Source organism: Anastrepha ludens, chromosome 6, assembly GCF_028408465.1.
Source record: "Anastrepha ludens isolate Willacy chromosome 6, idAnaLude1.1, whole genome shotgun sequence".
Lineage (NCBI taxonomy): Eukaryota > Metazoa > Arthropoda > Insecta > Diptera > Tephritidae > Anastrepha > Anastrepha ludens.
In genome coordinates this window covers 124,510,665-124,535,636 of record NC_071502.1, presented here as the reverse complement: position 1 = coordinate 124,535,636, position 24,972 = coordinate 124,510,665, and the positions used below count along the sequence as shown (strand labels likewise).

At 34.5% G+C, this 24,972-nt stretch overlaps 1 protein-coding gene across 1 annotated transcript in view; it reads left to right on the top strand.

The window, feature by feature from the left end:
• Positions 1-2,597: 2,597 nt before the first annotated feature.
• The window catches only part of LOC128868292 (uncharacterized), a 92,004-nt gene continuing 69,629 nt past the window's right edge, over positions 2,598-24,972 (top strand). Inside the window, exon 1 of the mRNA XM_054110199.1 lies at positions 2,598-4,003. The gene's annotated coding sequence lies outside the window, so the exon portion shown is untranslated. The remainder of the gene's footprint in view (positions 4,004-24,972) is intronic.

Genomic DNA, 24,972 nt, shown 5'->3' with positions numbered 1-24,972 from the left:
CCATTGCCTGCCGAGGGGCGAACGCTATTAGAAAAATGTTTTTCTTAATTTTGGTGTTTCGCCGAGATTCGAACCAACGTTCTGTCTGTGAATTCCGAATGGTAGTCACGCACCAACCCATTCGGCTACGGCGGCCGCTAAATGATACCAAAAATAACCAAAAATAAAAGGAGACAAGGCAACAACTACAGCTATAATCAAACTGGATAGCCACAAGTTTTTTCTTCGGTGTATCTTCAATATATGTATCTTCGCCTCGAATATATTTTGCAATCGCAAAACTTGATGGCTCGGGTTGATGTGGGCATAGAGGGACGCGCCTTGATTCATAACGGAAATATTTACAATGTTTCAGCGTTTTAACCCTTTGAGGGTATTAGGGAGTTCTTCAAGTAAAAAAGTCGTTTTTTTTAATTCTTTAACCGTTGTGCGTAGTCGGCATTTTCAGTTTTTTTACAAATTGCCAGTTTAAAGAAGCCTTTGCGCAGTTGAGTTATTTTTTTATCTTTCTGAGACACACATGTGTGCAATATATTCGCGTAAGGTGTATGCGAGCCCATAAATTTTCATCCCAATTTCACTAGCAGTCACCGCTAAATGCACCTCATAAAACACACCCCTCAGACTCCCTTAAAAACAAATACATATATACCCAAATATTAAAATCTGATTTTTTTGCGCTATATTGTACACATATAATCCCTTTTTGCCCAAAGAAAAGAACTTAAAGCCCATTAATTTTTGCATTGCGTATCCAAAGGAAATCAATACTTTTTTATTTTGCCGCTGTGCATTAGCGTATTTTTCGATCGCAAATTGATTATATTCGAATATCTCTTATTTTCTAATTGTTTCAAAAGAGAAAAGCATACACATCCATTCATACATAAATATGTCCATCCTCATATAGAATGTCCGCACATGTGTGAGAAAAGTGCATTTGTCATTTTGGCTCTGACAACACTACCCTGGCTGCCACGCGACCCTAAAAGGCTAGCCTTAGCAATTTTTTTAGCATCAATTTGCAACCCTTCGTTCATGGCAATCTAATATTTTTTCATGTAATTAGTGTGGCAGCGACACGGTTATGGGCACAACAACAAGTCATTAATTACAAAAAAAAAAAACAAAGGGGTGGAATATGCACATATGTATGAGGTTTAAAAAATAGTGGTTGAAAATTTATGCGACATAATTAAAAACTTAAAAACTGTGCGAAAAGTCAGTTGGCGTGTGGCAGTCAGTATTTGAATTCGTTAAAATTTTCATTTATATATTGTATTATATTTAAATATTGAAAAAATAAAATCTCTACAAAACATTATAAATAAATTTTGAAACATTTTGAAAATTTATAAATTTGATTATGAAATTTCACATTTTAGTTTATTCTATTTCCGCGCGCGCCAAATGAATGTGACGCCCCATCTACGGCACCAGCAGTGTGCTATTAAAACATCACAGAGAGAGAGAAAGATAGAGAGGGTGAGAGCAGCTGTTCAAAGCAATGCTGCGCTCACAGCGCTGAGGCTCCACAAGCGCCACTGTCAACTGCGGCACATTCCAACAAACACATGCGTTTGTCACATTAAAAGTTTGGAAAACGCTAATGTCTCCGTTTTGCTAACAGCTCTAATTAATCTTGTTTCCCTTATTTCTCTCACTCTCTCTTACAGCATCAGATTTTCGTCAAGCTCAACTCGCGCACAAACTATTTCCCCACTTGAATTCTTGCAGCAAAGTTGGAGCTATGGCAACAACAATGCTGTGAGCTTATAATGAGCGCCTTGCACACACTCATACACGGTATACGAATGTTGCCACTCAGCACAACTGCCTTAATTAATGACGTCATTATTTGTTCGCCTTTTTACTGTTGCTGCGCTCTCTCACGCATTCGCTCTCAGTCAAGGCACAGCTGATAGCTATTAGTGAGCGCGTCGACGTTGGCAGCGGCGAAGGTGGGTGGTTGGATAGTCTACTGTTAGCTGTCAGCTTGGCTTCAGTCTCTTCCACCACCGCCCTCGTCATCTTCTAACAGGCGCGCGCAATTCATTCGCCTGCGTTGATTTTGTTTTCCTTCGCTTCGTTTTGGTTTTGTCTTACCTCTTGCAGTATGCTCTTGCATGCACGCATGTAGCGACGTTCGTTTGGTGGGCATTTGCATTCGGTTGTGTTCGTTTTATTGCCGCTAGCAGTAAGCAGCGCAGCAGCTTTGCCACCGCGAACGAAACACCAGCAACAACATTGGCGGTGACTTCGTTTTCGTGTTGTTCGTTTTTGTTGGCATAGTTCGTTCATCACTTCGGTTCGCTGTCGTTCGCTGCTCGTTTCTTAACTACTGTCATATTAATGTGGTTGCTTTTAATTGTTGTTGTTGTTGTTGTCCAGTTTTTCGGTTCGTGTTGCTGTTGCTGGTGCTTACTCAAATGTTGATTGCATGTGTGCGCGCTGATTTTAAGTGTTGTTGTCGTTGCTGTTGCTGGCATTTATTTTGGGGGGTCTTCGGCAGCGACACAGCGACGCAGCAGCGCAGGCCGGCTGATAGGCAGCAAGCCAACCAACAGGCAGCAGGAAGGCATAGTTGGCAGCGCTGCTCAGTCTTTTAACGGCGCTCTGCCTATTAGTATGGTTCGCACGGATGATTTTTGAATCCTACATTTGAACTGTGAATACATTTGGAACTCGCATTTGAGCCGATTACCATCGAAGAGAAGCGGCGAGCTTAAAATTAAATGGATAATTATATAAGCAGTATAATTAAAGACTTTATTTAAAAATTGAGTTTGTGTGTGAATAAACTGTGAACAGTGCAACTTAGAGCCGCTGCAAGAAGATCTACTGTGACATGGTGTATTAGTGTGGAAGTGTGCGTGCGTGTGACAATTAACTGTAATCAATTCATTATATTACTTTTGGGGTTGTCATATGGAAATTTGTGTACTGTTATGTATTGCGGCTTGCATATTGACTGGCACCGTTAACTGATATTCGCGCACACTTAAGAAATCGTGCATTTAATATTAATAACTCTACAACAACAATAACAATTAAGTAGCCACTTATCGCCAACTTTTGCTACCAATTTGAACTAACAACAATCATACAACCGAAAAGCGTGCAAGCCAACTGAAAAGAAAAAAACGACAACAACAGTAATATTCACTACATATTTCTCCATTGGGATCATTGCAACCGTTGTGATTAATTGCATGTGGCAGTTGAAAGTGATTGATAAATTGCAGCAATGCGATAGCCGTGTTGCTGTTGCTACCTTGCATTGCCACTATACACCTAGTTTCGCTGCCTGAGCCGTGTCGCCGAGGCGCACAGGTAGGCAGCAGCAATGCACTTCGCCAAAATAAAAACCAGCAAAAAAATTTGAGACAAAGAAATTAATAAATACAATGTGTGCGCGTGCAGCAAATAAAGATAATAAAAACAACGAAATTTTAAAAGTAAAAAACAACAACAAAATGAAAACAGCAACACTCAGTGCACCAACGCAATTTTCGGAGCTGTGAAAGTGACCGCATTTTAATGAGACAAGCGGCGATGCAGTCGGAATGGTGAATTTAGAAGGATACAAAATTTGCAAAAAATTATGCAGAGTGAAAAGTTTCAAAATCAATTTGACGGTGCTGTGTTTGTATGTATTTGTATATCCAAATAAAAATATTTAAAATCAAAGCGTTTGGAAAATATAAAATAAAACAAACAATTTAAATAATGTTTGCAGTGAATGGCAAATGGAGGCATTGCTTTGCTTAAGAAATAAACATGTAAATTGATTTAAAAAAATTAATCGAATTTGGATCAATTTGATATCTGATTAATAACTGCATTTTCAGACTCTAGATCAATAATAATTCTCTACAAAATAGTCCAAACCTGTAAACAAATTACTAATTTAACTACAATTTGACTTTAAAACTACATCGTCTAAAAATTCTACCAACCCAGCATTGGACTCTCATTGCGCAGTTGAGAATATTTGGCTGAGGTAAGTTGCTTCCGATCCAAATATTTTATAACAAAAACTTATAACTAAATAAATCCATACAATTCCATTGGCTGGCACAGTTGTTACTCGCAAGGTTGAACCATGGGAAAATTATTTAAAACAATAATTTTCGAAAAAATTTCAATTCATCAAATTCAATTTAAATTAGGTACTTAAAAAGATATTACACGATTTTGGAAAGCCCACTTATTTTTGTATAGTAATAAGCAAAAAAAGTTATTAAAGTTCACTTCCCAAGTGCAGCTGTTACTCAAACGATTGGGTAAATAGGGATTTATGAAGAAAACTAAAAGAAAATAAAAGTTTTCGAAAAATCTAAATTTTACGATTTTTTAATTCAGAATTGACTTTTATTTATAAAATCATCAACAAATAAAACAATGAAGTTGCATTTACGAAGTACAGCAAATACCCTAAAGCTTAAATATTTCACCAAATTTAAAATAATAATCTTAAAGAATAATTTAAAAGAAAAATTCAATGTTTTTGAATTAAGAATTCAATTTAATTATAAATTAGTATTTTGTGAAACATTGGCGAATCAAATACTCAGTTTATAAAACAAAAATATATTACGGCTTACTTCAATAGAGTTTTTATAAGCTGATCCATATATTTGACACGTTACAATTTATCCGGCGGAAACCATTAAAAATCTTTCAAATAAAAAATAGTCAAAACTGTTAAATGGAAACAAAATTAGCCCGTGCAACATGCTTTTTTCTTTACTTCTCCATTTTTTTTAAACAGCAATGAGTTTAAAGTAGATAACAAATACAAACAGATCAAAACACAAAACAGAAAAACAAAATAAAGAACACTGCTCAGATGCAATTTTATCTGGAAAATTCTCTTGCATGCAAATAAAAATTCACACAAATCACATAAAAAAAAAACTGCAAAAATAAAAATGTATGATAAATTATTAAACCCAGCATCGGAAGTGAGTTAAATCCGCCCAAGCTGCGTCCTCATGACGTACGCCACATTTTTTTCGCTGGGCGAAGAAAGGCAGGAGCTCGTTAAGCGCCAATATCTAAAAATGTTTAGCCACAAAAAAAATTCTTGAGCTGAATAAAAATATAGCGCGCCAATTAATTATAGAAATAGGATAGTAACGTTTTCTCGCCGGTAAAAAACGCGTTCGATGCATCAAAATATTATAAATACGATTATTTGTCAGTTTATAGGCGAATGAGGAACTTTCTAATGCCTTTGCTTATTTCGCGGTTAGGAGCTTTATGACACCTTTTTTCAAACCCAGTGAATTATTAGTGATATAAAATGGTATTAATGTGGTAACGTAACGGTTGTCGTTAACAAACTCTTGATAAATATTGGCATACACACACCACTATAGTCAGCTATGCCTGTCTAATTTTCTAATAGCGGTCGCCCCTCGGCAGGCAATGGCAAACCTCCGAGTGTATTTCTGTAAAACACCATAACTTTTTTGTGTGAAATTAGTTTTTATTGATTTCAAAGACAAAATTGTTCAAAAATGATTACAATTTTAATATATATTAACTTTAGCTCGATATGACCTCCTTTTGCCTTGACTATAGCCTTCAAACGGTCAAAAAATGAGTTGCATGCTGCACGAATGTGATCTTAAGGTATTTTGGCCCATTCTCATATAATCGCTTTTTTCAGCGCATCCATACTGGCATATTTTTTAGTCCTCACCTTGCTGTCCAAAATGGATCAGATGGAATAGTCCATCGGATTTCCGTCTGGCGAATTCGAAAGCCATTGTGTGGAACATGATGTTTTAACCATTCTTGGTTCACACGAGCTTTATGAGACGGTGCCAAGTCCTGTTGGAACGTCCATGGTCTACGACCGAAATGTTTGCGTGTCCACGGCTCTAAAGCAGCTTCTGGAACATTTTCCCGATAATAAGTCGCATTCACTTTGACACCAGGCTCGATAAAAACGATTGGAGAGCGTCCATCAGCCAGTTAGAAAATTCGCCACGCTCGTGCAAGCGCAACAACTCCTTTGCTCTTTCGCACCGAACTTTTTTTTGCTGGGGTGAAAGATCGTGTGCTTTTAGGAACTTGTAAGACTTGACCTTGAGCTCTTTTTTCAATATGCGTCGAATGCTGTCTTGCGATATTTTCAGTTCTTTTGCCATTTTTCTTCCACTTCGTCGTGGATTTCGTTCAAGTCGAGCCTTCACTTTCCGAACCATTTCTGGCGTTGTTGCGGTTTTTTTTGGTCCACCTCCATAACGTTTTGCAATGCTACCAATATCATTGTAACGTTTTATAGTGCGCTACACAAACATTTAATTCACTTTGAGGTGACTGAGCTCACGAACACTGGCTGGTTGTGATTTTCCAACCAAATATAACGCAATCACACTATTGCGTTTGAATTCCATCACAGAAAAAAAAATTCAACAAAACTGAGACGCAAATGCTCTTGATGGCTTATAAACCATACATTGAACTGTCATTAGAACAATTTTGACGTTGATGTCATGAGCTGTTTTACAGATACAAGCAGTGTGAAGTTGGTAACACTTCATATCGTTCACCCTGTATATGCCTGTCTAACTGTCCTTCCGTTTGGCTAAATCAGCTTAGCGACACTGGCTACATGCAATAAGTAATCCTTGGCCGAAGGTAGGTTGCTTTTGAAAATGAAGTGCTAACCACCCCTACCTTCCATTTTTACATAATATTACAATAACTAGTAAATAAATTTGCTTAAATTTTATGTAAGGAATGACATCAGATAATTAAACCCGATTTTGGAAAATGGATGAAACAACGCCAATTTTTCAGTGAATTCGTACTTTTATATCTATGAAACTTCTTTATCAAATTTACCATTTTTTACAGACATTTCATTTGACTTTTTCATTAGTGACCAGCACCGTTTTACTACCACTATCTCGTGTGATGATGATGTTTTTTTTTTTTTTTGTTTCCAAGTCAGATCCATTTAGTGAGGTCCAAGTATAGCAGCAAATCCTTTATCTCGATGTCTGAGATCTCCTTAATTTGCTGTAGGAAAGGCTTACCGAAGGATCGGAGTCGTGCCCTGGCTAGTCCCGGACATGCCCTGTACCCGCCCGATTTTTTTCAATATAGAAGAAAAATTTTAGCAAACCCCAAATGAAACAAATTGTCAAGCATCAACGATGCGCTTAGGCATTTGAAACCTGCACTTTTTTATAATAAAATTCAAAGGGGTAAACCTGCATACCTCGAAAAATTAAAAAAAATGCTGGCTAAAATTCGAAAGTTTTGATGAAGTTTTGAAAAAGTTTGGAAATTTTTGCACAAAGCTTAAAACTTTGCATTTTATGATTTTGGTTGTCGTATAAACCATATTTTTATAAAAGAAAATAATGGTGTGTTCATAATTCTGTTACTCGATCAAAAAGCTCCCAGAACAACCGCCAGGTGCCTCCCTGAGTCAACTGATTCGAGTTGTATTTTTGTTCTTATTAGGTTACCACATTTGAGTACAACACTCCTTCCAGAATTTTACCTCCATTGCTCGACATTTGTAAAAGTTACACCGTCTCGAATAAATCTGCCTCTATGCGCGATTTTATTTTTTTCGACTTAAAGAATGCATTTGAATTTGTATTAAATTGTGCGTTAAAAATTGATGCAATGGAGCGAAAATCTTAAAAAAGAAAACAGCTGTTTCTGAATGGCATAAATAAACGATCGAATAACGAGCGTATTAGCAGGCCATCGACATCGAAAACTGATGAAAACATCAATAAAGCGAAAGAATAGTTGACCAATAACCGCAAATTTGGTATCAGATGGAGCTGACAGAGAAAGAACAGTGCTTATGGACGCCTTCAGGACATTGCAGTTAATTATTTGGGTTTGTGTCTGGACAGAATGCCGCCATTATCCGTGAATTTTTGACCAAGAACGAGAGGAATACCATCCAATATCCATCGAATTCACCTGATATGGCTCCCTGCGGCTTTTTCTGTTCGATCGAGTGAAAAAACCACAATAGGAAACGCGTTTTAACAGTCAAAAGGAAATAATAGAAAATCGGAGACGGCTCTGACGGCACACTGCCATAAGTATGTTGCAGTTGATGAGGAGTACTTTGAAGGTGATAATATCATTTTTGTGGAATAAACTTGTGTTTTGAATTTTCCGAAATATTCCGGGAACTTTTAGATCAGGCTGGTATGAGAGAAGGAATCGTGGGTGCGAATTAATAGCCAAATTTGGATTTCCGATCGTGTTGCTGTGTGCGCGGCGAATAAATGAAGATATATTAATGAAGCTGAGTAAGCGTATAACCCTTAGCATGAAGAAAGTTGTGTGTACGATTATAAATAAAATTTAGAGAAAGCGCGTGCGCCCATTACCTTCGAGTTGATGAAGAAATACGGTGATTGAAAATATGTATTGGACCGCTAGAGTTAAATACAAAAAAGTATTATTTTCGTCAAGTTTCCTCACACAGCTTACCTTTTACCGCAAAAAGGACTCCATGAAGGGCTGCGTGTTGAACTTAAGATTTGCGTATTTGTTATATGCAGATAAAAAAGAATGTGGAGTTTTTTAAACAACGCCATAACACTAAATGAACAAAAACTTCATAATTTGAATATAATTCTTGAACACAGATTCAGAGTACAATAATCGACTTAAAAAAATATTCTTAGCCCATTCTCACAATTTCTGCGCTACTTTTAATTCATAAAGTATTGAAGTAGAGGCGATTAGCACTGCCCCACCCTAAAATAAATTTGGTAAAGCGCTAATGTTTTTATATAGCGTTAATTTTATGCAAATCACACATTTTTTCTGAATATTAAAGTAAGAAAATGAGTGAAAAAATTATAATTAATTTTAATTGCCGTGAAACACTTTTGTGTTTGTGTATTTGCCTTGAGTCAATGAACAGAAAATTTAATACTAATTCATACCAAATCTGTAGTTAATTAAAAACTATGCGTGTGTGTGTATGTTTAGCGCTATTCGCATATGATATAAATGTTGTGCAATAAAAATGCAACTCGCATGCAAACTAAGCTAGTAGTGACAAATACAACTACAACAACTATTTGTGTAGTTTTTAAAGTTGAAGGACAACCGGTGTCAGCTTTGGCAGAGTCTATTGACTTTTCACTAAGCAGCACTTTTGCTGCTATTATTGTATTGTAAACTTGCATTAGCAGCGATTGTTAGGCGTAATTAAGTTATAATAAAAAATTAGCAGAAAAGAAAAAAAAACATTTTTTAATTTCCATTTAATTTTAATTACTGTCGCTGTATTGTTTTTCGCAAGTAAATTACTTAATATGCATTTTTACGTATGTGTGTGTGTGCGTGTGTGTGTATTCACATGCGCTTAGTTTCAATAAACAGAATGCATTTTGAATAACGCAGAAGTTAATCATTCTATTAATTACAATTAATGCAACTAATTATTCTAATAACAAGTGGATATTAGCAGGCAGCAAAAAATTCAAAAGCAACAATAATATAAAAAAACAAAAACAAAAATAAAACAGTTGCATTAAAATGGTAATAAAGTTGTTGCTAGAAGTTTCTTGTTGTTAGCAATAATTGAACTCAAGTGGAATTTGCACGTAGTCCCGCTGAGATATTAAGGGCAATGAGCTTATGATTGACAATCGGAGAAGGCAAAGAAAAAAACAACAACAAAAAGTGAAAATTATATGGTTTACGTTTGTGTGTGTGTAATTGCACTGGGGTATAATTAGAAGTCAGTAAAAGCGGTTTTAGATTTTTAAGCCGCTTGTGATGAATGAAAGTAATTTTTTAATTTCTAATTTTAGTTTTACTTATTTTTTTTGTTGGTATTTGTTCAATTAATGCAGTCGCTAACTTTATTATTCTCATACTCGTAAGTTAATGAGCAGCTTATTACTAATCTATCAAGTTCCTGTTCATTTTTCTCAAATTTTTTGGAACGTGTTACTTTATTAGGTTGCTGCAAATTTAAGAAAACTTACAGGGAACGCAATGCTTAATGCACAATCGGCTTATTAAATTTTTTTTTTGACAACTCAAAAGCCATCACACAGGACTTCCCCCTTCTTAGATAATTGAATAAAAATAAAAAAGGAGAAAATATTAATTGTCCTCTACTGGATTGTTAGAATAAGTGACTGCGAGGAATATTCCGCCAAAACATGGCTTTAGAGATGAAGAAAATGTATGCGCACACTCTAGAGTTATCTTAATTATATTAATATTGGCAATAAATGTTAAGCATTCATCTGTTGTCTGGCGATCGCCGCAGATAATGTGTTGGTGCGTGTCTACCACTCGGGAGTGCGTAAGTTCGAATCTCCGTGCATGAACATCAAATAATAGACAAGTTTTTTCTTTAGCGATCGCCCCTCAGCAGGCAATGGCAAACCTCCGAGTGTATTTGTGACATGAAAAAGCTCGACATAAAAAACAATTTGCCATTCGGAATCGGTTTAAAACTGTAGTCTGCTTCGTTTGTGAAACAACATCAAGACGCTCACCACAAATAGAAGGGGAAGCTTAGCCAAACACTCAATAAAGGGTGCAAGCACCAATTATATATAATACTAGCGTACCCTCGCCCGCTTCGCTAGACGATAAATTCAATGATTTGCTGAAAGAGAATAAAATTAATACGAAACAAAGCAAATTCTTTGATACAATTTCATTCGAACTTTATTGTAACACTTTTTGGTAGACAACGTTTTTGGTTTTTTCATCTTTCGCGTGAATAATGACGATGGTTTGCCAACTCGTAAGCAAGCTACATACAATTGTCCATGAGAAAAAATTGGGTATTCTAAATTAATACCGCACATTTGTAGAGACTGTCCTTGCGCCTTATTAATTCTCATAGCGAAGGCAAGGCGAATAGGGAACTGCAAACGTTTGAAATCGAATGGTAAATCCGCCGGAATCAGTGGAATTCAGGGTATCAAAATGTCTTCTCCTTTGTACTTCCCTTTCAAAATTGTTGCTTCGATAACGTTACCCATTAGCTTCTTCACAGCGAGTCTGGTACCGTTGCAAAGTCGGGGCACATTACTATTGCACAGCATAATAATCGGTGCTCCAATTTTTAATCGTAAATTATGAGGTGGTAAGCCTGGCAAATCGAGTGAGTTTAAGAATTCAGTTGGATAATTTACGACCTCATCTTGATCAGTAATAGTGTCCATTGACTTATACGCAACTATGTCACCAGGTATTTGATCTAAAATAGCTGAATTTATATCATTGACGTCCTTATTTTTCCCAGCTAAAATTGCTCTTTCGCTGAGTCAATCATGGTTTTTGTAATGTTGAACTATGTTTGGAAATACACTCTGTATCAATGCCTCTTTAGACTGTGCAAAAGTGCAGAAATTGTTAGGCAATGTTATCATTCCTGTTGTTTTTGAAAAAAGGTTTATTTTTTTTGGTTAAAAAGTGTTTTTTGAAGTTTTAACAAATTTCTTCTCAGTTAATTGCTGAAAATTAAATATTTTGAAAAAACTATTTTTTTTTAATTTAACGTTTTTGAGAAAATTTTGTTCTTGAAAAAATTTCATACTTTTGCAAAAGTTTAAATTGATTTGTTAAAAAAGATTTTTTTCCGCTTTGAAAAACACCCCCTCGAAAAAATGTATTCTCTATTAATAGTGGAATATGAAATGCTTTGAAAACACCATTTTTTTTTTAATTTTGTTTGGTTTTCAGAAAATTTTGTTTTGAAAAAATTTCATACCCTTGAAAAAGTTTTATTTTATTTTATTTGTTTAAAATTTTTGAAATTTTTTTTTTGTAATTTTCGAAAAACACCTCTTCGAAGAAATTTCTTTTATCTTTTTGAGGAAAATTTGGTTTTGAAAAAATTTCATGGTTTCGAAATTTTTTTATTTTACTTTATTTCTTAAAAATTTTTGAAAACAATTTTTTTATAATTTTCGAAAAACACCCCTTTGAAAAAATGTTTTCTATGTGTCATAGTGGTATTCCATTAACTTTTAGGATTATAGTCAAATACTTACAAATATCTACGCTTTCACAAATAGCAACAATAAACAAATTTCCTCAAAACCAAAAAATTTACTTTTTTTCTAAAAAAATTCTAAACAAACAACGTAATAAATTTAGAATTTTGTGTTCACGAAAAAACAGTATTGTTTTTATTGTATTAACTGAAAACCAAAATGTTGCAAAAAATCAAAACAAAACTAAATTATTTTTTATTATATTACATTTGGTCCATATGTTCCATAAAAAGTTGATATGGTAAATAATATGCAGGGTCTGATACACGCAAATTTCCATTGACCATTATAGTGGCAAAATTATCGATCACCAATTCCAACAGGATTTCAAAATCAGAGTTGGAATGAGTTGTTGTGTGGTATACTTCTGAAAAAATGAGAAATAAACAAAATTCGAATTCTAACTTTATCTTGTGTATGTTCTTATTACCTTTGAATTTTTCCAATGAAGCACCATTCATTTTAAATTTTCCAAGAATTTTTTTTATCATTTCGCGTTTCTTTCCTTTTTCATTCGATTCCAACATTTGTTCATAGCCGAAAACATCGTTTGCAAACGCATTCATTTCCATATAGAATTGGTCAAAGAAAGCATTGCTCAATTGAATTGAAACATTATTTTCATAAATACTTAGGACCTTAACTAATGCACCTTGGTACATACCTAACGCAGATATTCATCGCGACCTTGACATCGATACTATTGATGAAACAATACAAAGCGCTAGCAGAAGACACATAAATAGACTATTAACGCATACAAATCCTATGATGACTACCAAATAAAGAAAAATCTACCCAAAGTCGGCTTAACCGTCAAACACCAACAGATCTTGCAAAATCCTTGTAATCAATTGTCAACTAATCGTATATGTCATTGTTTGTTAACCACTTGTTTTTAAATAATATGTATATATTTCTTCTAAATGAGCTTGGGGGCATTGGCCCTTCAATATCACTCTCATTCCATCTTTTTGTAAATCAAATTACTTATTGTCTAACGACAGGTGTAATATTTTATGGAAGAAATAAAAAAAAAAAAAATTTCATTCGAATCATTTGAAATTTCTGTATACAATAACGAAAAATTCAAAAAAAGTTGTACACATAAAATGAATGTCGATTCGAAACTTACTTTAATCTAAGAATCGAGCAAGTTTTGTTTTGTACAATATTTTGATTTTTTCTTTTTTTTATATGAAGAAAATATTTAAAAGAAATTTTTTTTTGCTAAAAACCTTCCCCTAGTGGATCCCTATAATATGAAAAAAGAACGAATAAAATTGGCCTCGTATCGGCCCAAAAAAATGCGTACAAACGAACATCATTTCTTTTTTATATATATAGATATGTATGTATATATATATATATGTATATATATATGTGTATATATATGTCCCTGTATTCATTGACCCAACTACATCTCCCGAAATTATTATAAAGACCTCACATAATGAAAAGTTTTGACTACTAACACGTTTTTAATTTCAATAATTTTTGTATAAAGATATAGTTGATTCTGTGGTTCATTCAAGTGTCAAGCTTTGTTAAAGATTTATAAAAATTCGCACATTTGTTGAAACTTCTAAATTTTTAATTAGATTTAAAAAAATAGGTAAACAGTTTTTAAAAGACTCAATTTTAATGCAAGTTTGAAGTTGCTCAAAATGTTTATTAAATTTTAATATTTTTGTCAATAGAATATTTTGCATTAAAAAAAATATCATATCCGCGATTTATGGAAAAAATGCGTAATGCCTTCAAGCGCTCTGTAGCTGTGGCTATTGCCTCTACTTTTATAATAGATAAAATGTTGGTACAGAAATATCTTAATGCAGATTTAATTCTCATATTTTAAAACTCCACCTTGAAACAAAAAAAGAGTAATATTGGTGTGATTTTTGAAATTAGTTTTTAAATAAATACCATTTCACGTAACTATGGGATCTGCATCTATTTTCAAAGTAAATTCAGAATTTTTGAAACAATTCAAAATGGAGCAAACACTTTTAAAACAATAAAAATTCAACCGTAGTTCAACCAATTTCATTAAAAAAACAAACTAAAAGCATAAAAACTTTATTTATAAGTGAATTTTTCTGCTAATAGAACCAAAGTATTCAAACTTTGCTACTTTAAAACAAATCTGCACCTTTGAAGGTTTTCCACACTAAGTTACGGTGCTTGAAGTCTCAAAGAGGCAGATAATTTTTATTACATTTTTAGTGTGTCTTTGACCAGCAAACGGTCACGAACAATGAACGCAATGCGAACCGGCGCATTATCGTAGTGCAAAAACCACAAATCTGGCATTTTTAGGGAATAACTTAGTAAAAGTGATTAAATTTTAAAAACCGCAACTGCTATCTTCGGCATGAATTTGTATGAATCCAACTAATTTGTGGAAAAATTTAAAGTACATTTTTTGTATTACACAAAATAAACGGATTTCATTGCATGGTTGCTTAACTGAAACACAGTTTGCGCACTCCATATACAGGGTGGTTCATATAGCGTTTGGAATTTAATTTAATGCGGCTGTAATTAAATGTCTCCTGATTATATAATATTTCAATTATTTTTGTTTTTCATTGGAAAGAGAAAATCATTCTATTAAGCATGGGTTTCAATCGAATGGCTTCCACGGCGATACAGTACCCCATTTACCCAACCAAGTTTTTCCGTACACTTTGGGAAATTTTTATAATTAGTAAAGGACTCGAAAATTGGTGAGCGTTTATAGATAGATGGATGGAAAATGAATTATTTTATTGAAATTATATATATCGCGTGTTTTTTAAAAGCTTCAGAGCTTAAAATGATAATACAATAAAAAAATATTGTTGGAATGATTTCCTTTTTATATTTCAATCTGGTGGATAATTGCATAGCATTTATTTCTTGAATGTGATATCCGGAATATACCCGCCGTGGCTGATATATGGTCCATTTGAGCAGTCTAATTTTTGACTACCTTTTCCATTAAATCTTGCCGTATGGCGTCAATGGTGGCTTGAAGATTGCAATAAATCGATTGTTAAGCGCGCTGTGTGGCAAGTTGCATCGTCTTCTTCAAATCAAATATCGCCCATGTTTAAGTGATTAATTTTTAGAAACAAAAATTAAGTTAGCATGGCTCGATAGCGATCGAAAAGTATCTAAAGAGTGAACAGATTGGAGGTACTTTTGCCAATAGGGTTTTGACAGATCAGGCGTGACTAGTGTCAAACTAAGTGCAAACTCGTAATTTTTTAGTATTCATTGACATTTCATCATGGAAAGACTTACGGCTCAACAACGTTTACAAATCATACAATTGCATTACGAAAATCGATGCTCTGTGAAAAGTGTTCATCGTGCGCTCAGGCCAACCAATGGTGCTCAGCGATAAGGTCCATGTTTGGCTTAATAGCTATATGTCAATAAGCTAAATTGCCATATTTAGGCTAAAGAGCAATCCGAAGCCATCCACTGAAAACAACCGTTTGGTGCGGTCTACGAGCTGGAGAAATCAACGGCTCATATTTCTTCAAAGACGAGGCTAGCGCCAATGTAGCAGTTATTGGCAAACGCTATTGCGCCATGACAAACCACTTTTTGATACCGGATATTGAAGCCCGTGATCTCCACAACATTGGGTTCCAAGAAGACGGCACTGCTTGCCATACAACCCGTGAAACAATGTCGTCTTTTTTGTAAGCAATTTGTCTCTCGTCTCGCACCAGTCGATTGAGCACTAAGATCGTGTGACATCGCACATTTGGACTTTAATTTGTGGGTGTACGTAAACTCTAAATGCTTTGTGAATAAACCAGCTTTGATTGAGGCATTGAAAGCCGACAATACTAAAATTATTCACGAGATACCGACCGGAATCGTCCAGCGAGTAATTAAAAATTGGTGTTGTTTTACCGACATTTGAAAGGGATTAACTTAAAAAAATAAATGTCATGAAAGGGTCTACACAAAAATAATAAATACTGCCCAATCAATATGAATTTTCGTTGTTTTATTTCAATGTAAAGTCCGATACCTCCGACTTGATCATCCTTTGTAATGTAGGGTGCCTCACAACAAAAAAAAAATGCGGGTTTTGCTTGATAACTACAACATTTTTTATATTCTAAGCCGTTCGTTAGAATATTTCAGAAAAATATTAAGATTTGTATGAGCAGAACCGAGTTGAAAATATCTCTAAAAATCTACTTTTTTATAACTTTATTTATGAAAAATGTTTTCCAAAAAATTATCTTAGATAAAAAAAGAGTTTAAGGGCTTTAAAGATGTGCATACAAATGCTTAAAACTTTTGTCAACGAACTCAAAATAATAAGATTTTTGGAAGTGCATTCAAGTCGGTCCAACTCGCGCAAATCTTAATATTTTTTGAAACTTCGATGGCAACGCGTTATAAATTGTTTTTGTATGGAAAATTGTAGCACGTGCACTTGTACAGCAATTGCGCAAGGCTCACTTATTTAGTCAAAGGTCTCGATTACGAATTGTAGGTTTAATTGAAAATCGCAAATTAATATTTAATGACCGGCGATTTTTTTTCTTTTTAATTCCACAAGTAATTAATCAAATCAATTCATATGCATATCACATGTTTTTTCTAAACAAATCCACATAATTTTAATGATTACCAACCAATTGACTGCACAGCCGAGGGCGACCTCACAAAGCTTACATCATTCCCGCACAAATGCACAACTGCAAACATTTTAATAATATGAACAATAATGCAACACATTTAACAATAGAGCTGCAAGTAAAAAGTAAAAATAAAAAATAAAAAATTAGATGAAAAAGTGACAACAATAATGACAGTTAACAACAGCATCAATAACAACAGGCTGCTAGAAATGAAACTAAGTGCATTTGTAGCTGACAACAATGCGAATGAAAACGATAATCATAACATCATTAGTGCAAAAAAAATAATAGTAATAAAGCAGTAAACACAGGCCGCAAATGATCACATCAGCGACGTCAGCAACAGCAACAACTACGGCTATAGATCATTGCAAGTGAAATGACAGCAGCAAAGCGTCACATTGCAATGAGCGACAGATTACGTTGGGGTGAGATGAGGGGTGATGGGTTGAAGAAGGTGGATATCTGGTTGAGTGCCTAAGATTATGAAACGTTTTAATCCAAATGATCCCGGTAACAGCAGCAGCACCAACAGCAATAAAAAAACGCAAGTGATCAGCGCTAATCACATGTAAACCATGCTGCAAAAAACGAGGTTTCGTATGAGCCCTGTAGGGAAATCAATTGATCAATAACAGGAGGACGTGATTTAAGTTTGAATTCATTAGTTTTTGCTTTCTTTCTAGCTTCTCTATTTTTTTTCCTGACTCATAATGCTCCCATAGCAATGCGGTTAAAGCAGCTGTCAGCTGTCATAGGTAGGTATTTTTATTCTATATAGAAACCTTTTCATCGCGGAACACTCTCGCGTCAACAATGTTTTGAAATTACTTAAATTTGCTTTGGACATCAATACGTTAAACTCATAGAAGGTATGGTATTGTCGAATCATGAACAACAAATTCAAACACTTAGGCAAAATTTGGTTTTAACAGCATGCATCTACAGGCCATATAGCACGCGAACCAAATGGTTTCTTCAAAGCGAAGCTTAATGAAAGCTGGCCTGCTAGATCATGTGACTTAGCTTCACTCGATGTTTTTCTGCGAGGATATGTTCATATGCCACTGGTATGGACTGATGTCGAAAAAGTCGTTAAAAATTGGACTGATAGATTGAAATTAATCAGCACAATTGAAATTCAAAATCATATATATTACAGTAGTGCTACACAATGAACTTCCACATAAAAATAACTACATGAATTAAATTAATCATTTTGCATTTCTGTTTTATTATTTAAAGTGCTAATTCCTTATACTAGCAGCTAACGAATTATGCACGCTTCAGCTTCTAGCAAGGGCAAGTGTTTGCCATAACCAATTTTTAGGAGTAGTGCTTGAATCGGTAAAACGGCAGCCTTTTGAGATGCGTTTGAGTTGAGCTTCTACCAGAAATAAAGTGGCATGCATTTTTATGCCTTCTTTGAAAGTTTCACAGTTCTTTATAAGAAAATGTTTCCAATGCCAAAGTTCGCTCGAAGGTTTTCCATATCCTTTGGGAGGGCAATCGTAAGAGAAAATTTCATTTTATTTATTTATTGTCTTAAAAATCTAATTTAAAGAACTATTAAGAAATATTTTTTATATCTCCAGTGAATTTGGAAGCCAAGTACTATGGACGGTAAGCCTCCTTCAAGCATACTCTTCTATATTAGCAACCTCATTTAATCCTCCATCAATTAAGAAAATTCGAGTTTTTACACAAAAACCAATAAAAAAGCTCAAAGTCAGAGAGATGGCACTACTGACGCGTATCGAGGTTATGTTTAGTTGGAAATAAACGCATCAACTTTCAGCCATCTCACGCCTCAGCTGTTGTGGTCGCATAATTCATAGATATAGGGTTCCAACTCTTTCACATCCTCTCTATTATCCAAACTTGGCTCCCTCGAAATACTATTTGTTCCACAATTTTAAGAAATGGCTGGCGGGTAAAAGATTTTATTGAAACGCGGATATGAATGAAAGAACTAATGGCTGTTTTTCAGACTTGAACAAATCCTATTAATCGAAAGGTATCTACAAACTATAACAGCGTTTCATAAACTGTATAAGCCTAAAAGTGAGACGATGTCGAAAAATAATAAAGGTTTCCCAAGTAATTAAGAAGCTTTTATTTTTGCACGGAAATTTCACACGATCACTATGATAAATTATTCAGAAATAGTTTTAAAGTATAATATTATTTATTATATTTTCAAAGAAAGGCAGTGCAAACAACTTTTATAAATAAATCTTATATTATTTTAGTATTCTTCCGACTGTTGAAAATCTAGTCATTACCCTACTGGTTACCAAAAGTGCATTGGTTTTGAACTCGAAATTTTTCCTCTATTTGAAGTTTTCTCTGCGGGGTGATAGGTCTGTATACACCTCACAACCACATATATAATACTTATATATGTATATATTTACAAGTATGAGTACCCCTTTAGCTATATGATTACCTCGAAAAAATGGCAATTGTAAGCACTTAACCCCATGGCACAATTTATTTTGGTGTTTGGGCATCATTAGCATTGGGGAGGCAAAAATTATATTTCAGCAACAACAACACAACACAAACAGCAACTAACTTAATAGCACCCTATAAATGTACACCACATATAATACACGCATACATGTGTACGTGTGCAAAGCTTTGCGGTAACTGTCGTATCAACGCATCAGCAGCCGCACCGACGCTAAATCGACTCCAATAGAAGAATGAATGAATGAAATGGATAGGCGCTGGCAGCGGAAAGATTAGCAGGAGGGGAACCGTACAAACACACGTGCCTGACTGCGAAAATTCGCATATTTGTGTGTAGGTAGACAACAGGCGGCAACCAGCGCAGCGCTGGCCACTTGCTTGCGTCGGACGGCACTTGGGGGTGATGGCAATAACAATGTGCACAACTGCATCTCTTCCACCTGCTTGCTGCCCGCACAAATCGCCAATGCACCGGCCGACTGCGCGGACTGCGAGGTTGTGCCGGTCGATTTGATTTTCACTTCCAAAGTCAAACAATGCCAATGCTGTAGAGTTTTGTGCAAGTGCAGTGCGCTTGTATGTGTAAGAGTTCAGTGCATAAGGGCCTTTGTGCTTCTGAAATGCTTGCGCGCTGTGCATTTGCGCTTGTATTTGCATTCGTTTTGGTGCCAGCATTTGCCTCCCAAGTAGGCAAAAAACTAATTCATAGAAATATTTTGATGTCGTTTACTTGTAGAAAAAGTAACCAAGCGCACAATGTAAATTATAATAATAAGCATATAATTCAAATAAAAAAATCCATACATGTATACATACATGTACATGCATACAAGTATGCACAAGTAAACTAGAAATAATGAAATTGACGTTGCCAAGGTGCAATTGTATGTGCGTTTGTATGTACTAGTATATGTATGCAAATGCGCTGCAAGTAATTTTGATTCTTCTTATTTTTGTATTTTATTTTAATTTGCTTGTTGCTTATAAAATCTAAACTGTGAACACATACATATATATATATAAGTAATTATGTATGAACTTGTATATATGTATTTGCGTTGTGCATTTTTTGTGGTTTTCATTTGCCATTGTGGCTGTCAACTATTTGAATTGGACAGCTGCCGCGATTTGTCGACGGAGGCCAATAAATAATAATTTTAAATTAATTTTATTTTGTGTGCAATTTTTTCGCATTAATATAATTTTTCGAGAAATATAACAAGTAAAAGGAGAATTAAAAAATTCTATGCAATTATTTTTAAAATATTGCTAAGCCATTTTTCGTGACTTGCTTTTTACTTGAGAAAAGGAAAGGTGTTAAATATTTTTGAGAAGAAAAAAAATGTTGAGGTTGTGTGACATGAAAAATTTCAACAAGAGAGCGAGATAATAAGAAGTGTGGGTACATAGAAAAAACTGATCACACTATGCAACCTAATTTTATTTTATTTTTATAGTAGATTGAAGTGATTAACCGTCGCTTGATGGCTTAGAGAGCTCTAAATTAGAATTCATAAATTTTTGAACATAATAAAAAAATATAAAGTATGGCTTTTGAAGGGGAAATTGGAGCGTTTTTGGAGATTTTTTTTTTAAAGTGATCATAACATTACTTCCCATCGGAGTTTTCAAAATAATTCAGTGCAATATTAAAGCACGAGAATCGGCTTTTTATTTAAATTATTAAAGAAGAATATACATATATGTATATGTCACACCTAAGAGTCACGGGAATATATATATATATATATTTTATAATTAATATGTGTGTATAATAAAATTGTGCTCTACGAGTATAAGAACATAAACAGATTTTAAATGTACGGGTACATACCTTAAAAAAATACTTGACTCTATCTGGCTGCCTTCACATTAAAAAATAATTACTTTATTGAACTATAAACTTTTCAGCACTACTTCTATATAAGATACGATAACGTTACTACTGGCCCTAATTATTGCTATTAATTCGTACCCCAAAGAAATATTTTCAAATACACACCTTTGCAAAACTATTTATATTATATTATTTATAAAAATATAGTTCATATATTATTCAGTGTACTCTTGCCTAACGGACAGCTCCCATAAGCGGACATTGTTTTCTGTAGATACCACAAATCCCAAAGTATTGTTTTAAATTGTTTTTCCTTGAGCGGACACCTCTTAAAAGCAGGCAAATTATTCAGTCTCTTAGGTTTCCGCTTAAGAGAGAGAGAGAGTACACTGTTTATATAATTGATCTTACACCTTTTTTTGAGTGCTTGGTCGAGCTCCTCCTATTTGTGGCGTGACGTTCACTTTGAAAGCAGAATTTTATTATTATTATTTTTTTTTATGTTGGGGGAAAAGCCTAGCACGGTCAGCAAAAAGAAAAATTTAAAAAAATAAACGGTATTTTTAGTCACTTCAAGCCTGCAGTTTGTCAAATCAAAATTCAATGGGATATACAACTGCAAAATTTTTATAAAAATTCTTATTAAAAAGTTCAGAATTTTGATGAAAATCTATTGAGTCCTTTCTTTAATTTAGTATAAATTTTAAAACTTTAAGTTAAATTGTTTTTGTTGTAGTGTAAGCTATATTTTTATAAACAATTATTAAAAAGCGATGCGATTTGGTAAATTAATAAGACAAGTCGATACGATTTTACAGTCTGGGTTCTGATTGTCAAATTTTGGTTTCTTTTGCGTTGTTACTAGTAATGGAAGAAAAAATTATTTTTTGATCAAAATTTGTTTTTAAGAAACCAGAACAGTTTTTCTGATTTTTTTATACTTTTATATAAGTTACAATAGCAATTTAATTATAATTTCGTTCTTTTCGATGACTAGCTCCGGAATTTATGCTTTGAAGCGGAAAACAAATGCTTTTTGCCCTCCTGCGCTGGTTGGTTGAAGTGGTGGTTCTCACGAACCCAATTAGCGCTCTCGCGCCACTTTGTTGCAACATCCTCGCTACCAACAAGTTATATGGGTTGTTCCTTCGCGACTACATCCAGTCTGTGCGATTGAGACATTTTATAAGGTTGTTTACATCTATACCGGCTAGTTCTTCGAGGTTTTCAAAAAGCGGTTTGCCTTCCATAGGCCAAAGCATTCAAAGAGGTTTTCGTCAAGGTGGTAAGGCTATTCCTACTTTGTTCCACTAGTTTTGAGGCCTGGATTGCACCTTGGCTATCCCAAAGAACCCCTTTGTAATCAGTTATAAAATTATGAAAAACATTAAAAGTGTGAGAGAAAAAAACTGTATAACCTACATAACCTCTCTAGTGTTGCACAACGCTCCCCTAACAGTTTATTAAGTACTTACGAGTATTAAGCAATAATATGTTTGAAAAATTTTCCTTTAATAAAAAAAGAAACAATTCGCTCGCTGTAAGTTATGTGAAAACTATTACAAAAATTTATTGCATTAAATAAGTCAGCAATCACTGAGGAGAATTAATGAACGGAAATGCCGCCTTGTAACCGGTGATAATCACTACTCCAGTTGGTGTCGTTAATCGTACCCATAAATATTGAAAGCAAAGAGTAATTTATAATAATTTAGTAACGAGCATCCAAACAGCTGAGGATTACTCAACCTTTGTTGTTTTTGTATAAAAACTTAGATAATACAACCTATTTATTATAACTTGAGTACCGTTGAAACTGAACTACCAGCATAACGGTTGTGAGTCAAGTCATATGTCACGGCGCTTCATTGACGTCTGTTTGAAAGCAAAACAAAAAAAACGGAAAGATTGCTGACATCTTCATAAATGATATATTTAAAAAAAAATGCCAATTAAAGTGTGATTAGACATTTAAAGCAAATCACCAGGTGGTCACTCAATCTATAGTTCATCTGTTGATCACTCGATGCTGATGTGATGTCGTATCACACTAAGAAATTTCTATGAAAGCGTGGGTGCAGAATCAAAAACAACAACAAAAACACAAAACTAATCGAAAGAAGGGCAAATGTGTAAGCGTAAGCGAACAATGCGTGGAATTTTAATTGCCATCATTTATTTGTTTTTGTTTTTCACTTATAATCCGCTACTTATTATTGCCTGCGTTGGTTAATTTGGAGAATGATCATGAAATGTAAAGCCACATGCATGCCTACATTCATATGGATGTGCTTACATTGATGTCTACACGAGCCGGCACTTAAATAGGGTACAACAACAATAAAAGTAGTACTGAAATTGTTTAACTGCTAATTAAAAATAAAAATTAAATTTGATGCCAAATTATTTTTGCCGTGTGGGTGTTTGCATTTTTTTTAGAACGATTTCACGTCAATTAACCCATTGTTGGCCACTTCTGGCAATTGCTATGATGTTTGAAATCAACTTTAACTGCACTCTTTCGCGTCCAAAATGAAACAAGACATGGAGTTTGTTGTTTACCGTTTCGTTTGGCCAGCAACTACCTGGGTAAAACATTTGTAGGTAACGGGTCGATATTCGTCGATGTTTAGTTGATTCATTTTTGGAAACAATTTGGCTCGATAGCGCTTGCAATTCACCGTAAGGTCGGCTCCTTCCTCACATCGAATGAAATAAAGACCGATGATGTCACCAGTGCTCTATGAACTTCGGGAAGAGATTTTTTTCAAAGTAAATTTCCACAGTTTGGAAACATTCTTCTGGCATTAAACGATTCATGATGACTTGCCAAACCTTACTGAACAGAAATGTTCACACAGTTTGCCATTCTCAGTTGTCAAACCATAGTTATGGATATCGATAGTTCTCATGGATCTAAAAACACCCGATATTTGGGTTGATGATATTAAATATGAATATCGGAAATCCATTGAAAGAATTCGGCAAAAGTATAATTTAGCAAATATTTGGTTGTAAAATTGTAACTCGAGTCCGCAAGTTTCGGTTTTAGTTGTTGTTAGCTTAGATATCTAGGGAATTAAAACCAGTTTCAGTTCTTTAAAGAATCACGTTTTGATGTTTCTAGTTTACTTTTCAGAAGAGAAGCTACTGAAAATTTACAGATTTTCTATGAAGTGAGCTCTAAATACTCGAGGCGCTTTCTTCCCAATGCTCCAACAGTGCAAGCCAGTTTAAAAGATGAATAAACATTGGTTAAGTCGATTCATCATCAATTTCAATTTGTATCTGCATAAACCGTTCAAAATACCTGACATTCACAATAATTTCCGCATTCTCGACATCAATCCTCGCTACAAATGGAGGTTTACGTTTGAACTTCTGAAGAGTGCATTAACCGATTTTTCAGAAGCTCGTAGCAAAATATGCAGTAGTGCAGTTTTCGCGGGTTCGCAGATGAGGTTATCAGTGGAGTTTATAAGAGGAGTTTCAGCAACTCTTGCTCTGGGATTGGACACATTTTGTGGTCTTAGGTGGTTCACATTTACTTCTAAAAATGTGTTTAATATCAGACCTTCAACGTTTAATCTCAGATAAGTAGCAGCTAGCCTTAAGGCACCTTAAGTGAGAAAATCTGTACGCCATAGTAAGAGAGACGTTGATTTAAAGTGGTTTTGCGGTTTACAACTCCGACTACCTTCGCATTCGTAGCGCATGCTGCTTTCAACTAAGCTAGAATACCAAGTAAATCTGAAAGGTGATGAGACGACTCATTTACTTTTTATACAAATTTCTGGTCATGGCTGGGCCTAAGTGGAAAAATTTTATTCAAGAAATATGTAACCCCAACAACCTTATCTATCCAATCCTTACTCCCGCACAAAAAGTCAGCGCATTACTTGAATTTTAGCTACTAAAACAAGCAAAAAAAAACAATAAAGAAAAAGACACAGTTACACATTGCATTAGT